A 15,535-nucleotide genomic window follows, 5' to 3' on the forward strand; every position below is an offset into this window, starting at 1 on the left:
AACAAGGGCCCGGTTTGTGGAGTGTTCTCTCTGAGTCAAGAATCCTGCTGACAGCTTTACATACACAAGTCACCTCACTCTTAGCCCTTACAAAAGGCTGCAAAGTGGTGTCAGGAGTGTGATGCGGTAAACTGGTAAGGACCTTTGTGCTTGGCAGGGTTACTGAACCGCCCAGGGGGTCACTGCTAGAGGGAGGCAGAACTGTATCCAAATTCAGCTCTGTCATATTGCGGAGCCCCTAGGGCTGATAACCATGTGACCCTCTGCTACCTGGAATCCTTAGAATGTTCTGGATGGCCTTCCTTGTGGAAGGCATAATTTAATTCCGTGGAATAATGCTCTGAGGCCAAGCAGGTAGTGTTAATTCTGGAGGCAGTGACTTGTCTGAGGTTATGTGGACAACGCATGACAGACTTTCAACAGTTCTCCTTACAGTGTATATTGGGAGATTGTAGTGAATGCTGGTCATGCTGGGGTTGGAGGGTAGAGGGCTGGGTGGTTACCCTGAGGGAGGGGTAGCCTGGTTCTTAGCAATCTAGAAGAAAGAGTGGAGCAGCCCAGACCCACAGATAAGGGTTCTGTCTCTCCAATCTCCCATTCTCCTCATCTAAAGAATGACCCTAATAGTAATGTCCACCTTACAAAAAGAAATGGCAGAAGTAACCAGCTTGGTCAGGAGGGAAGGGGCTATAGTCAAAGCAAGTCACAGTCCAGCCACACTCTGATGCTACTGTTCAGGTCACCATTTCTAACAGGCACCTGCTGCAGGCCCAGCCTCAGTGCTGGCGCTGCACCAGGTTTAAGCAATGACCCCAGAAGAGTGTTTCAGACAGGGCTGGCCTTGGCCTCCAAGACTTAGGACAGAAGTTGGGAGGAGAACTACAGCTCTGTTTCAGTTGTAACACTGCAGGTAGGCTAAGGGATGGAAATGTTTGTGGGATGGTGTCTGCGAACACAGGGGTCACGTTCAATTTCTGGTGGTGACAATGGGGCAGAGGGGGTTGCTAGTGATGTAGATGGAGGGGGAAGGGAGGCTGGGCCAGGCTTGTTGCATGGAGATGGGATTTCAGGAGCTTAGAGAGCTGAGCATGCCCTGCACTTGAGATTCTGGGAGACCATTCGGTATCTCTACAGCACTGATGAGATAATACTGTCAAGGAGTAATTTTAAAACCGAAGGTATTAATCTACATTTACTCTTTCATTTCAAAGACTGCAGGTGTGATCTTCATAGTGAAATTTTCTGTTTTTGTACTGAAAGAGCCTGGGCTCTTATCACTACCCCACACCTTCTCTAATTCCTTGAGGACTAAGGTAGCACGGAAAAAAGTGAACAAAGAGATGAACAAGTGAGTGAAATATACATAGACAAAATGTGTATCGGGCACGTGGTGTAATCTCAGTGCATTTCAAAGAGATGGGTGTGGTAGAGGTTGGGAGAGCAAGGCCTAGAGTTGGACTGTTTTTTTTTTTTTTTTTTTTTTAAATATTTTATTTATTTATTTGAGAGAGAGACAGTGAGAGAGAACATGAGCGAGGAGAAGGTCAGAGAGAGAAGCAGACTCCCCGTGGAGCTGGGAGACCAATGCGGGACTTGATCCCGGGACTCCGGGATCATGACCTGAGCCGAAGGCAGTCGTCCAACCAACTGAGCCACCCAGGCGTCCCCGAGTTGGACTGTTTGTGCTGGAGTCCCATCCTGCCACTCCTGATGTGTGACCTTGGGTGGGTCACTTTAACCATTCTGGGCCTCAGTTTCCATTTTTGTCACCTGGGGCTGGTAATAGTCCTGAGCTTATAGGGTTGTTGTGGGAATTAAATGAATAAATCCATTTAAACCCATGCTACAGTGCCTGGCACACAGTGGGCATTCAAAAAAAGTTGGCTAGTAATATAAAATTATTTTATCAATGTATTCGTTTAATCGTGGAAGGAAAACTCCCATGCTTGTGGGCAGTCAGCAAAAATGAGTGAACTGGGGCAGCCGAAGCACCTGGTATGAAGGGTAGTGTTACCCCAGGTGCCAGCACGGCTCCTGAAAAAGTAAAGACCTCTTACATTTTCTCCTCAAGCTCTTATTTATTTATTCATTTACTTCTCAAAACCCTGACTTTGGGAGCACCAGCTAGACTTCGAGTTGCGTTTTTGTTCTCCGAGCCTTCTGAGCCCTGCACGGGGCCAGGTGGTCGGCGCTCACTTCACCTTTCCTCCAGGTCCCGCGTACAGCACGTTCCTTTCCATCACAGACCTGAAGGGAGGGCCTCGAGAACTCAGAGCACCCGGGCGCGTCCCGCTTCCCACGGTGAAGTGCAAAAGAGAGGAGTGACTCTGCAGAGGTGGAATTTGGGGCGTTGGCAACGCGCGGAGGGGCGGAGCAGGCTCTCCCGGCGGACCCTGTCTCACCAGCAGGTGGCGGTCTATCGGCCAGGCCCGCAAGGTAACCGACCAGAAACTTGAACGGGATGCTGATGCCACTGCAAGACGCGCACAGCGGAGTCTCCTCGAGCCGAGCTGTCGACATCCGGAAAAAGTGGGGAGAGAAGAGAGCGGACTCCTTGCTGGAGTCACTCAAGGATTCGGACACTACGAGCTTCATTCGGGAAGGGTTCAGAAGGGGTGAGTACTGAGAAGCGCGCGGAAAAGGGAGTGTTGTCCTTCTTTTAGGGCATTGTCCTTGGCTTGCACTGACTGGTTTCCAGTCCTCTGGGAAGGGTGTTTCTGGAAGGGAGATCCCTGATCAGATGGATGAGCGCGGGAAAGAAGCCCGGGAAGCTGGTGCCCGCGCGCCGGGCGCTCTGCAGCGGGAGGAGCGCGGATTCCTTTCCACCAGATGGCGCTCTCTGGCTTTCCCTTGGCTTCCCGCTCCAGTCCCTGGAGGCTGCCGCCGCAGCGGCCGCTCTAGCCGATCCGTGCGGGCTCTGTGGTTCCGGGCGGAAGTGAGGCGCCGAGCGGAACGGCCTCTGGTGACATTTTCTCCGGGCGGCGCGGACGAGTGAAGGGACTTGGTGGTGAAGGCTGTGGAGGTGGCGAAATTCGCTTTAGCTTCGGCGGGGCTTTGACCTCGACCCTCTGCTCGCCGCTGGGGCTTCTGCTGAAGAGGAGAAGGCGGCGGTGACCGTCGCGTCCCGAGTCACCGCGGCTGGGGGAGTCCCGGCCGGGGGGTCGGTCCGTGCCCCGACGGGGCGCGCGGAGCGGGCGAGGAGGTGCAGAGCTGTTGCGGAGCTCAGGTGAGCCGGGAAGGTGCGCAGGGCTGGGGCCCGGCTGCGTCCTCGGGAGGGGTCGGGTTGGGTCGGAGGGGTACGGGCCGCGGGTGTAGGCTCTGCGGCGCCCGGGCTGCGGGGTCGTGACGGGCCCGGCGGGCGCAGACTGTTCGCGCCCGGACTTGGCGGGAGGCACGGCCCGGGTGGGGGCCCCCGACGAGAGCGGAATCGCTGGACGCCTTGTTTGTCCGCTCGCCGGTGACCCTCAGGTCCTCCCGGCCGGGGCGAGCTGGCGGGTCGAGCTCCCTCTCGCCTTCCCCGGGCCGCGGATCTCTCTCTCCCGGAGCTGAGAGGAGGCTGGTGGTGCCGCTGCCCGCGAGCCGCGCGGGAGAGCGGCTTTTCGGCCCTGAAGTTGTCTTCATGCAACTTTACGGCGCCCCAGCCCGTGGGAGAAGCGGCGGCAGCAGCCCTGCCAACTCTGCCAGCTCCGCGAGCCGGGATCTGGCGCCGACACCTGCCACTGCTCCCGGGAGCCCGGGCGGCCGCCCCAGTGCCGCGGTTGCCGGGGCCTAGGAGGAGGGAGAAAAGGCTTCCTTTGGTTGGCGCCGCCTGCCTCTCGGTGCTTCCACCACCTTCGGTCGGCAGACGCCGCCAGTCGATGGGAGGGATGTGTCAGCCAGCCTCCAAAACTGACCTCTTCTGGACAATTTGTCAACTTTATGTAGAAAATAGGCGCAGATGTAAACTGACGGGCCCCAAGTTAAAGATCATTGTCTTCTTTGACTCTTCCCGGGGAGTTTTCACTTCTCCCCACTAGCACTCCATGCTTTGTAACTTATTTTCTTACAGCACCGTCCTCAGTTTATTGTTGGGGCCGCAGTTCCCACGAGAAACCGCAGGTCATTCGTTCTCTTCTTTTAAGTCCTCTCGGCTGTCGCAGAGTAGAGGCTTGCAGGTTGAACGAATGAACCTCTGTCTCTACTTGTTCTTCCTGATCGAACCGCTTGAGCAGTTTATGCTTACATGTGCTTTTCATTTCTTGACTGAGCTTTTGCTTTCTGAATCCATCCACCCAGTAGGATGAAAATCCCACTGATGATGCTTTGTCAAGGTTGGACCTCTTAATTACAAATACATCTGGCAGTTTTGCTTAGGCTATTATTGTGTAGTGTCGTTGGGCACATGCTAACAGTTTGAATCACTTCCTTTCTTCTCCTGGGATATTTTAAGGATGGAGGCTATTAACTTTCTAATGTAGTTTTGCTGATGCAGGCAATCTGGATTCCTCCAGTAAGAGCATTGCCTTTTGGTTTAACAAGCATTTTTAGAGGCTTAAAATTGATAGTTATTACCTGATGTCCTGAGGAGTCAAAATGCTAACCGTTTGTTAGTGGGAAGTGTAATATTTTGGCTGTCTAATCTGGCCAGTCCGATGCTTCATTTAGTGCTTTATGCATACTAGGTGCTCAGTAAATATAAAATTGAGTTAAGTTTTAATTTAGGAAACTGAGATGGAATTTACTGCAATGACCTATGCTGCTTTAAAAAGAATCTTACTGAAATTTTATGCAGTTCCATTGAGAAATAAAAATATTTTTAGCCATTTTTTTTTTAAAGATTTTATTTATTTGTCAGAGAGGGAGAGAGAGCGAGCACAGGCATACAGAATGGCAGGCAGAGGCAGAGGGAGAAGCAGGCTCCCTGCCGAACAAGGAGCCCGACGCGGGACTCGATCCCAGGACGCTGGGATCATGACCTGAGCCAAAGGCAGCTGCTCAACCACCTGAGCCACCCAGGCGTCCCATTTTTAGCCATTTTTAAATCAGAGTGCTTTTCAGTATCACTGTACTCTTAAAACTTCAAACCATGTTTATTTTTCATAATAACCTTTTGTAGATACAAACTTCAAAATAAGTGGGGTGCCTGGGTGGCTCAGTTGTTAAGCGTCTGCCTTTGGCTCAGGTCCTGATGGATTGAGCCCCATATTCCACGGGAAGCTTGCTTCTTCTCCCACTCCCCCTGGTTGTGTTCCCTCTCTCGAGTCTTTCCCTGTCAAATGAATAAATTAAAAAAAGCTTCAGTATAGATAGGTGTGTGCAATATGAGAGGCAGAGAGAAACTTCATGATTTCTTTCTTTTTATTTATTTGTTATTTTTAAAAAAGATTTTATTTATTTATTTGAGAGAGAGAGAGAGATCACAGGTAGGCAGAGAGGCAGACAGAGAGAGAGGGGAAAGCAGGCTCCCTGCCGAGCAGAGAGCCTGATGCAGGGCTCGATCCCAGGATGCTGGGATCATGACTTGAGCCAAAGGCAGAGGCTTTATTTAACCCACTGAGCCTACCCAGGCGCCCCCAGCTAAATGATTTCTTAACGAAAGAAATTTTTCTGACATCTTTTTGTGAAAAAAGAGTGGAGCTGGAGACTTTCCTCACTGCTAGCTTCATGTTAAGTTCACAGTGTAGTTGTTCCATTGCTCACTAATTTAGTTTACATTTACTCTTAAGTGCATTTATGAAAGTGTTCTAATACTCTTTGTCTTGTACTCTCTGTGATTAATCCAAGATCTGTATATTAAAAATAAATTCAGCTTAAATTTTAATTTAATGCAGTTCTTTTGGAATTCAGTGCTTAGTATATGTCCTTCAAAGCTTTTATTTTGTAAGTGACATTGGTACCTTAAGTCTCGTTACTATATGACTAGTAACTTCTCCAGGTTTGTGTAACTTGTAAACTCATTTTTCAGGGAGTTGTTTTGCTGGGATCTTCAGTCTTAAGAGTTTTGTTCTGACATCTGCATGAGTAAACTCGATGTATATGTAGTTAGAATGGTTTTGTTTTTGTTTTATCTTTCTTTTAAAGTTTGGTACTGGTATATATTAGAGACTCAAACCCTGTGTAATTTCAGTGAATCATCTTAGACCTTCCTGTAAAACATTAAAAATGTTCTACCTTTTAAAAATGTATTTATTTATTTATTTGACAGAGAGAGAGAGACAGAGAACGCGAGTCTGTATGTGCCCACACCGCAAGCAGCAGGAGGGGCAGAGGGAGAAGTGGACTCCCGGCTGGGCAGGAAGCCCATGCCAGGCTGGATCCTAGGACCTAAGCTAAAGGCAAACACTTAACCGATTGAACCACCCAGGCATCCCAAAAATCTGCTACTTAAAATTTTTTTTTTTTTTTTTTTTTCGGGACGCCTGGGTGGCTCAGTTGGTTGGACGACTGCCTTCGGCTCAGGTCATGATCCCGGAGTCCCGGGATCAAGTCCCGCATCGGACTCCCAGCTCTATGGGGAGTCTGCTTCTCTCTCTGACCTTCTCCTCGTTCATGCTCTCTCTCGCTGTCTCTCTCTCAAGTAAATAAATAAAATCTTTAAAAAAAAAAAAAAATTTTTTTTTTTTTTTTTTTTTAAATTTGAGAGAAAGAGAGAGAGAAAGCATGAGAGGAGAGAAGGTCAGAGGGAGAAGCAGACTCCCCATGGAGCTGGACGCCCGATGTGGGACTCCATCCCGGGACTTTAGGATCTTGACCCAAGCCAAAGGCAGTAGCTTAACCAACTGAGCCACCCAGGCAGCCTGCTACTTTTACAAAGTTTTTATTTTTTAAGTAAATACTACACCTAATGAGGGTTCAGGCGCACAATCCCGAGATTGAGTCATATGTGCTATGGATTGAGCCAGCCAGATGCCCCTCAAAATGTGCTATTAAGTGTGTTCTTTTGAACCATACTGATTATGGTATTCTGTATTATTTTAGGAAAGAATCTGGGGCCAAATAAATTTTCTTAGCTGTAGTGAAAATGAAATAGACATTAATAATTGGGGAAGAGCTACTGAAAATTTTGAGCAAACAGAGGACAACACATTCAGGTAGAACCTCTTTATTCTTACAACACTAATTTATTGATTGCCTACTGTGTGTCGCTAATGCTCTAGTTGTTAGAGATATACTGGTGAAAAGGACTGACAAGGTCCTGATGCTAAAAGAACTTAAACATTTAAACATTTAAACCTGAGTTTAAGATGAGTTTCCAGGTGGGCATTCCAGCCTAGGTAACTGCTTACCCAGAGTCATGAGTATCATTCTTGGCTGGTTAAGTGTGGCCAGTGCCTTGAGTTCACAAAGGGATAGGTTGTGAAGGTACGTTAGTCTGCTAAAGTGTTTTTTTTTTTTTTTTCTTTTAGGGGAAAAAGCTCAGGTGGAATATGAAGGATGGGCATTCCTTTTGAAAAATTTTCTTCATCCTTCTGTTCAATGAGTAGAAATGTTACTGGTTTAATTTTATTATTATTATTATTTAAAAAGATTTTATTCATTTATTTTGATACACAGAGAAATCACAAGTAGGCAGAGAGGCAGGCAGAGAGAGGGGGAAGCATGCTCCGCCCAGCAGAGAGCCTGATGCGGGACTTGATCCCAGGACCCTGTGATCATGACCCGAGCTGAAGGCAGAGGCCTAACCCACTGAGCCACCCAGGCGTCCCTATTATTATTATTATTTTAGAGTGAGTAAGCGAATGAGTGAGTGGAGAGGAGCAGAGGGAGAGAGGAGAGAGAATTTTAAGCAGGTTCTATACTCAGTGTGGAGCCTTATGCTGAGCTCAGTCCCAAGACCCAGGACCCTGAGATCATGACCTGAGCTGAAATCAAGAGTCAGACGCTCAATCAACTGAGCCATCCAGCTGTTCCACTGGTTTTCTTTTTTTTTTTTTTTTTTTTTAAAGATTTTATTTATTTACTTGAGAGAGAGCATGAATGAGGAGAGGGTCAGAGAGAGAAGCAGACTCCCCATGGAGCTGGGAGTCCGATGTGGGACTCGATCCCGGGACTCCAGGATCATGATCTGAGCCGAAGGCAGACGTCCAACCAACTGAGCCACCCAGGCGTCCCCACTGGTTTTCTTTTTTATTTTGGGTTTGATTCTTATTTGTCAGACTAATTTGATAGTACTTTTCTTTAGGTTTTAAATTCCATTTTAAGTATAAATTTGATTGTTGTCATGAAACTTTTTTCTAAATCCTTTTAGGGTTTATCTTTTTTTAAGGGGTTATCTTTTTTTTTTTTTTTTAAAGATTTTATTTATTTATTTGACAGAGAGAAATCACAAGTAGATGGAGAGGCAGGCAGAGAGAGAGAGAGGGAAGCAGGCTCCCTGCTGAGAAGAGAGCCCGATGCGGGACTCGATCCCAGGACCCTGAGATCATGATCTGAGCTGAAGGCAGCGGCTTAACCCATTGAGCCACCCAGGCGCCCCAAGGGGTTATCTTTAAATTGTACCTACCTTTCTTACTCTTTCGGGGCTCATGGTAGGGGAAATAAACAGTGTTTTCTGCTTCTGTGTGGGCAGCCTCAGCACAAGTGGGATTGATGTTTAGTCAGTTTGCACACTCAGCCTACAAGTCCTTGTGGTAAAAGAAAGGAGCAGGGTGAAACTAAAAAGTATTTTATATTCCTTCTGTATTTCTGGGCTAAGGGAGGAAATGTGTGTTGTATATATTAAACATTCTTTTCATAACACTTTAGTAACAGATGATAATACTAAACGTAGTTTAAAAATAGCAGAAAACCAGTGTGACTCAGATTTGATGATTGTCTTGTTTAGGATTTGTGGCTTTATAGTGTTCATTTTAAGTTTTGTTTCTGTTCTCTCTCATGTCTTCATTCAAAACAGGGACCTCCGCTTCTGTCACTTAATAGCCAAAAGATAGATGGTATAAATCCTAAGTTATTAATTTGACTTGATTCAATTTTGAAACAACCTGGATGGTATTTTCTAGTTAAGATTAGTTAAAAGTAGAAACCTACCACATAACTGCCATGTTTGTTTGTGGGGGTGTTTATACCTTTTTAAATCGGAAGCCCATTTACTGAGTACTTAGGTGCCAGTTGGGGATGGGTAGAAAGATGAAAGAAAATTTCTGCATAAGGTACTCAAATCTAGTGAGCCAGATGACCTTTAAGTTTCTTTCCTGTCCTAAAATGTGAAGAAAAGTAGGTTATAGCAGAAAAACGTATAGCGAAGTATAGGATGGAGTTAGTCTTTTCCTTTATAAAATCATTTTAAATACGGTATTGGAGAATGACGTTTTTCCTAAATAGGTCTCTAAATGTGAAAGAAAATGATTGGAGACTTGAGTGTTCTTTTTTGTACTGCCAGTTCATTTACAAAATACTTTTTCCTCTGCCTGGAATTCAAGTCCATGTATTAGTAGTAAATTAGTTTTGATTGTTCAAAGAGCAACAAAATTAAATCTTTAAAAATTTATAGCAGTCATTCCTAAGAATTTGGATAAACTAGGCTTGTGCTTAGGTAATCTAGAATTTTAAGTTTTCATTAGCATGATAAACATTTGGGAAACAAGATACTGACTGAAGTGTCCAGAAGTTATTTTATACTGAGTTGTCTGGTTTAAAGAAAAACAACAACAACAACAACTTTTATGATGTTCTGAGTCAGCATTTTGCTAGGTGCCTTATAATTAGAGAAAGGTATTGTTGGGGATAGGGAAATTGGGTGTGGACTAAAACTCTGGGAAAACAGGACTGTTTTCCTTTCTGTGTTAAGAACAAAAACCTCATGTGGTTAAGATTTTAAGTGGTATTCTGTCTGCCCTAGTTTTAACCTAGCATAGAAGCATCATTTATTCTTACATCAGGGCTTTATCAAGGGTTTCCCATTACTTTATTCCACTACAGTCCATCAAATAATTGCTATGTTAAGTTTTCGGCACCATTTAGCTAGGGGACCTCAGGTCCTGGCATATGATGACCCATCTTTATCCCATCTTTATGTGTACTGTATTTTGAGGGAGATAGAAATGGCCAGAGCAGAGATCTTGGAGGAAATCTGGAACGTGTGTTTTAAAGTATTTTTGATTTACACTGATAGTGCTTTTGAGTACTTGGAGGGTCTCATATTAGCCGTGGTGCATTCTTTGCATGTGGTAACTTCCTTGGCTCTTGATGCTGGTTTATTCACAGCCTGGGGCTGGGCCAGTTGCATGTCAGTAGTGGTGGTATCTGCAACATGAAATGATTTGAGCAGCCATTATCACTCTTGGCCTATTTATAGAGGTTGTATCACTGGAGGAAGGTTGGCTGGCAAGCAAGCAGAGCTGCTGTCTTCCCATGGTCTCACAATTTATATTTCAGTCTAGGTGGGCCAAATCCATTCAGCTGCATTAATTTCTAATGTTTCTTTTCTGTACTCCAATTTTTTAGCACTTCAGTTTCTTAGTCAACTTCACTCATGAAGGAAAAAAACCCAAATAACTATTACCACACTGAAGATAATTAGCAATAATTTCTTACTATCATATGATATTTAGTGTTCACATTGTTCCATTGTCTCCTAAATGTATTTTCATACTTATTCAGACTGAGTCAAAAAGGTTTGGGTATTGTTTGGTAATCTAAAGTTTCCCCCTACATTTTTTCCCTGGCAAATAACTTGAAGAAACAGTTTTCCCCATTTGAATTTGTCAGTTACATTCCTATGGTGGTTTTAAACATGTTCCTCTGTCCCTCGGTCTCTTGTTATTTGGTATTAGGTTTAGAGGCTTGATCAGATTCAGTTTTTATACTGTGTGTGTGTGTGTTTGTGTGTATTTTAAGATATTATTTATTTGACAGAGAGTGCAAGAGCGGGAGCGCACACACAAGCAGAGGGAGTGGGAGAGGGAGAAGCAGACTCCTCACTGAGCAGGGAAGCCGACGTGGGGCTCCATCGCAGGACCTTGGGATCATGACTCAGTCCCAAGGCAGACACTTAACCAACTGAGCCACCCAAGCACCCCTGTAATGTATATTGTTTCTTTCCTTTTTCTTTGAAGGGGCAAAAATATACCTTGTTAGATCATGTTGAGTAGTTGTATGAGGAGGCACATAATGTTTGGTTCTCTGTGGTGTTAGCAGCTGTTGACACTCATTGCTGAGCTGCACTTAATTACTCCTAATTCCTCACTCTGAATGCCTTTCATCATTCTCATTTCTGAGGCTTTTATACTGTACCTTGTTTATAGCCTCTTCAACCTCTTCCTTTTGAGAGCTAAGGGAAGGGATGAGTTGCTGTGGGGAAGAGGGCTGTTTCCGTTACATCATTATATTGTAGTGGTTTTATTTCAGTCCTGATCTTTGGTTCCTGGACTGTGCATATTATCCATGCTACCTGCAACTTCTTAGTGAAAAAACTAACCCCAAATACAACAAGTAATCAAAAGAAGTCCTTTGGGAGCAAAATTTGTTTTGAGATATTGGTGCTTACTAAGGTAAGACTACTGTTATTATTAGAGTAGGTTAGTGGGTGCCTGGGTGGCTTAGTCAGTTAAGCATCTGCAGCTGGCTCAAGTCATGATTCCAGGGTACTGGGATTAAGTCCTGCATCGGGCTCCCTGCTCAGTGGAGAAGTCTTTTTCTCCCTCTGTCCCTCACCCCCAGTCGTGCTCATGTGCCCTATCTCAAAAGAAATAAAATCTTAAAAAAAATTTAAAAAATTGAAGTGTGCATATATAAAAATTAGAAAAAAAGATTGATTTTTCTATTTCAAAAGATTTGGCAACATCACTGTTAAAGACATAGTGGATTCTCTTCCTAGAACTGGGGGCTTTGTTTTGATTTTTAGTAAGATAATTCTACTTTTACCTTATTTGTGTTATGTTGTCTAAGAAATTTAGTTTAGTTGTGTTTATTTTTGCATCTTTATGCATCAGTTCACAAACATTTATATATAGTATTCTTTTTTTTTAAAGATTTTATTTATTTATTTGACAGACACAGATCACAAGTAGGCAGAGAGGCAGGCAGAGAGAGAGAGAGTGAGGGAAGCAGGCTCCCTGCTGAGCAAAGAGCCCCATGCGATGCGGGGCTCTATCCCAGGATCCTGAGATCACGACCTGAGCTGAAGGCAGAGGCTTTAACCCACTGAGCCACCCAGGTGCCCCTATATTTAGTATTCTAATTAAGGAAAAATACCAGGTTATTAGTGGTGTCCGTTTTTGTGTTAGGGTTTTTTTTTGTTTTTGTTTTTGTTTTAAGATTTTGTTTATTTATTTGACAGAGACAGTAAGAGACGGAACACAACCAGAGGAAATGGGAGAGGGAGAAACAGGTCTCCTACTGAGTGGGGAGCCCGATGAGGGACTGGATCTCAGGACTCTGGGATCATCCCCTGAGCTGAAGGCAGACGCTTAATGACTGAGCCACCCAGGTGCCCCTGTCTTAGGTTTTATGTGGAAAGGAGAGTTACATTGTCAGAAGTCATGTTGACTTTATGTAATGGAAAATATTTTTTTTTTTTTAAAGATTTTATTCATTTATTTGACAGAGAGAGAGAAATCACAAGTAGATGGAGAGGCAGGCAGAGAGAGAGAGAGAGGGAAGCAGGCTCCCTGCTGAGCAGAGAGCCCGACGAGGGACTCGATCCCAGGACCCTGAGATCATGACCCGAGCCGAAGGCAGCGGCTTAACCCACTGAGCCACCCAGGCGCCCCTGGAAAATATTTTTATATACAAATTGATAGTTCTACTAAGCAAACAAGGGGTTTCATTAGTGGTCTTGGTGATTTTTAAAAATGATTCAGTTCAGTTTAACAAAGATTTAAATATTGTATATAAGGGAAAAGACCGTTAAGTATTAGGAACTGTGAATGAACTGAAAACAACGTAATCCCTGTCTTCAGAGGAGATTGCAATATAATGGGGCTGGAGGGGTAGGTAAAAACATTTGCATAAGTGACTGGTTTCTTTTTATTACTTTCTTCATATTGTGCTGTTCCCCTCCCCCATGTTTAAGGTTAACTAACTCTTAATTTCTTGGGCTTAAATTTTCTGTCATTGCTGTGTGTGTGTTTGTTTGCTTTAAAAATCACCCTCATAGCAGTGTATGTGTTGTGTGCTACAGTCAGAAAAATCAGGTAATTTATTAGGTGCTAATTTTTTTTGGGTGATTATTTATACTGTGATTCTCTTCCACCCTTAGCTTGTCATATTATCTGTATCCAACTTCTCTGACACTGTAGAGTCACTTCATAATCTTTGACAGTTGCCCACACCAGCAGGAAGTAGGCTTACAAAACTGAAAGTCCTGCTTCATTCTAGTTTTATCTTCTTGGGTTGCAATTTGTCTCTTGGTCTCTGTCTTCTGTTCATGTTTATATTTTAAAAAGTAAAACCATGCAAAACTTCAAAACACCTTAACTTGGGCCTTTTCTTTTAAGTTTTTGGGTATAGGGTAGGCAAAGTTAGGTAAAGAACTTAGAAAGTGGTTTTAAAGACCAATAATTGGGGTCGCCTGGGTGGCTTAGTGGGTTAAAGCCTCTGCCTTTGGCTCAGGTCATGATCCCAGGGTTCTGGGATTGAGTCCCTCATCGGGCTCTCTGCTCAGCAGGGAGCCTGCTTCCTCCCCTCTCTGCCTGCTTCTCTGCCTACTTGTGATCTCTGTCTGTCAAATAAATAAATAAAATCTTAAAAAAAACAAAAAACAAAAACCCATAATTGTCATGGAATTTTTTTTTAACCTTCGTCCCAATTATTAGGAAAGTTATTACTACTGCAAGTGAGTCAGTAGAAGATGCAAGCTATGCAACAATTGCAAACCTATGCAAGAACATACGCAAGCAACTCTTGGAGGCAGAAATTTCTACTCTCTCAGAGTTAAGCTACATTGTTGTTGGTGGTCTCATGATTTCTTTTGTTTTTAAGGTCCATTCATATAAGAAGTGTTTTTATAGCAGTGTAGAAGCAGTCCAGTTGCTTTTAATTTTATTGCTAGGAGAGTTCATCATTTTTGAATCATAGATTCAGTAATAAATGCATAGTTGAGGGGTGCCTGGTTGGCTCAGTCAGTAGAGCATGTGACTTGATCTCAGTGCTGTAAGTTAGAGCCCCATGTTGGATATAGAGATTATACTTGAAAATATATTTTTTTAATAGAACAGCCTCTTTTATTTTTTTTTTAAGGGGAGAAGGGACAGAGGGAGAGGGAGAGAGAAAACCTTAAGCAGGCTCCTTGCATGGTGTGGAACCCCATATGGGCCTTGATCTCACAATCCTGAGATCATGACCTGAGCTGAAATCAAGAGTTTGATGCTTAACTAACTGAGCCACTTGTTTGTCCCCCAAAATAAAAAGTCCTAAAAAACCCCCAAACAAACAAAAACCTGAACAAACACATGTAACTGAATATTTAAACTATAAGCCAGCTAACAATTTTTGGATTTCAAAGCTAAACCAATAAAAAAATAACTTTAAAAAATTTGCTTAGACTGCTCTGAGGCTATTTGGACTGCACTTCCCTTGCTTAATAACTCCTTCCCTCCTTTATATGGCATAGTTTTAACTTATTTTTTTTTTAAGATTTTTTTTTTAAATATTTTATTTATTTATTTGACAGAGAGAGATCACAAGCAGGCAGAGAGGCAGGCAGAGAGGAGGAAGCAGGCTCCCTACTGAGCAGAGAGCCTGATGCGGGGCTCGTTCCCAGGACTCTGAGATCATGACCTGAGCCGAAGGCAGAGGCTTAACCCACTGAGCCACCCAGGTGCCCCAAAGATTTTATTTTTATTTAATAGAGAGAGAGGGAGACCAAAGAGGGAGAAGCAGATTCCCTGCTGAGCAGAGAGCCTGATGCAGGGCTTGATTCCAGGACCCTGAGATCATGACCTGAGCTGAAGGCAGATGCTTAACCAACTGAGCCACCAAAGTGCCCTGGCATAGTTTTTCCTTTTACTGATTAAATTGTATGGTATGCTTTGGGCATGGTTTTAAGTAAGTGCAGTATGCAAAAGTACACTGCTTTTTTCAGATATAAAGATATCAAAGAGGTGGTGATTGTGTGGTCTCTATAAAGTGAATAAAAACAATGGGTATTTGTTTTTAGGGAAAGTTATCAAAGGAGTATCCTTGTTTACCTTCTTCAGTATAAAATGCAGATATATTTTGATTTATATAAAAGATTATTATTTTTTTTTGGTTCAAGTGTTTTTTTAAAAGTTTTTTTCAAGTCCCACTGCCAATGTGGGACTTGAACCCATGGTCCCAAGATCAAGAGTTAAACACTCGGGGCACCTGGGTGGCTCAGTTGATTAAGCATCTGCCTTTGGCTCAGATTCTGATCCAGGGTTCTGGGATCGAGTGCTGCATTGGGTTTCTTGCTTAGTGGGGAGCCTGCATCTCCTTCTCCCTCTGCTTGCTGCTCCCCCCCTTTTTTTTTTTTAAGCTTTTATTTATTAATTTGACAGAGAGAAATCACAAGTAGACGGAGAGGCAGCCAGAGAGAGAGAGAGAGATAGGGAAGCAGGCTCCCTGCTGAGCAGAGAGCCTGATGCGGGACTCGATC

The 15,535-nt window shown here is 44.0% G+C and overlaps 1 protein-coding gene across 4 annotated transcripts in view; it reads left to right on the forward strand.

The window, feature by feature from the left end:
* Nucleotides 1–2,477: 2,477 nt before the first annotated feature.
* Nucleotides 2,478–15,535, forward strand: part of CUNH18orf25 (chromosome unknown C18orf25 homolog) — a 91,542-nt gene continuing 78,484 nt past the window's right edge. For 3 of the 4 annotated variants that reach the window (XM_004752215.3, XM_004752216.3, XM_004752217.3), the window contains exon 1: nt 3,093–3,226. The gene's annotated coding sequence lies outside the window, so the exon portion shown is untranslated. Of the gene's footprint in view, nt 2,616–3,092; nt 3,227–15,535 lie in introns of those variants that run through there. The other variant, XM_013055921.2, reaches the window with a different exon arrangement.

This window comes from Mustela putorius, unplaced genomic scaffold (assembly GCF_011764305.1).
Source record: "Mustela putorius furo isolate JIRA1106 unplaced genomic scaffold, ASM1176430v1.1 tig00003858_pilon_pilon_pilon, whole genome shotgun sequence".
Classification (NCBI taxonomy): Eukaryota; Metazoa; Chordata; class Mammalia; order Carnivora; family Mustelidae; genus Mustela; species Mustela putorius.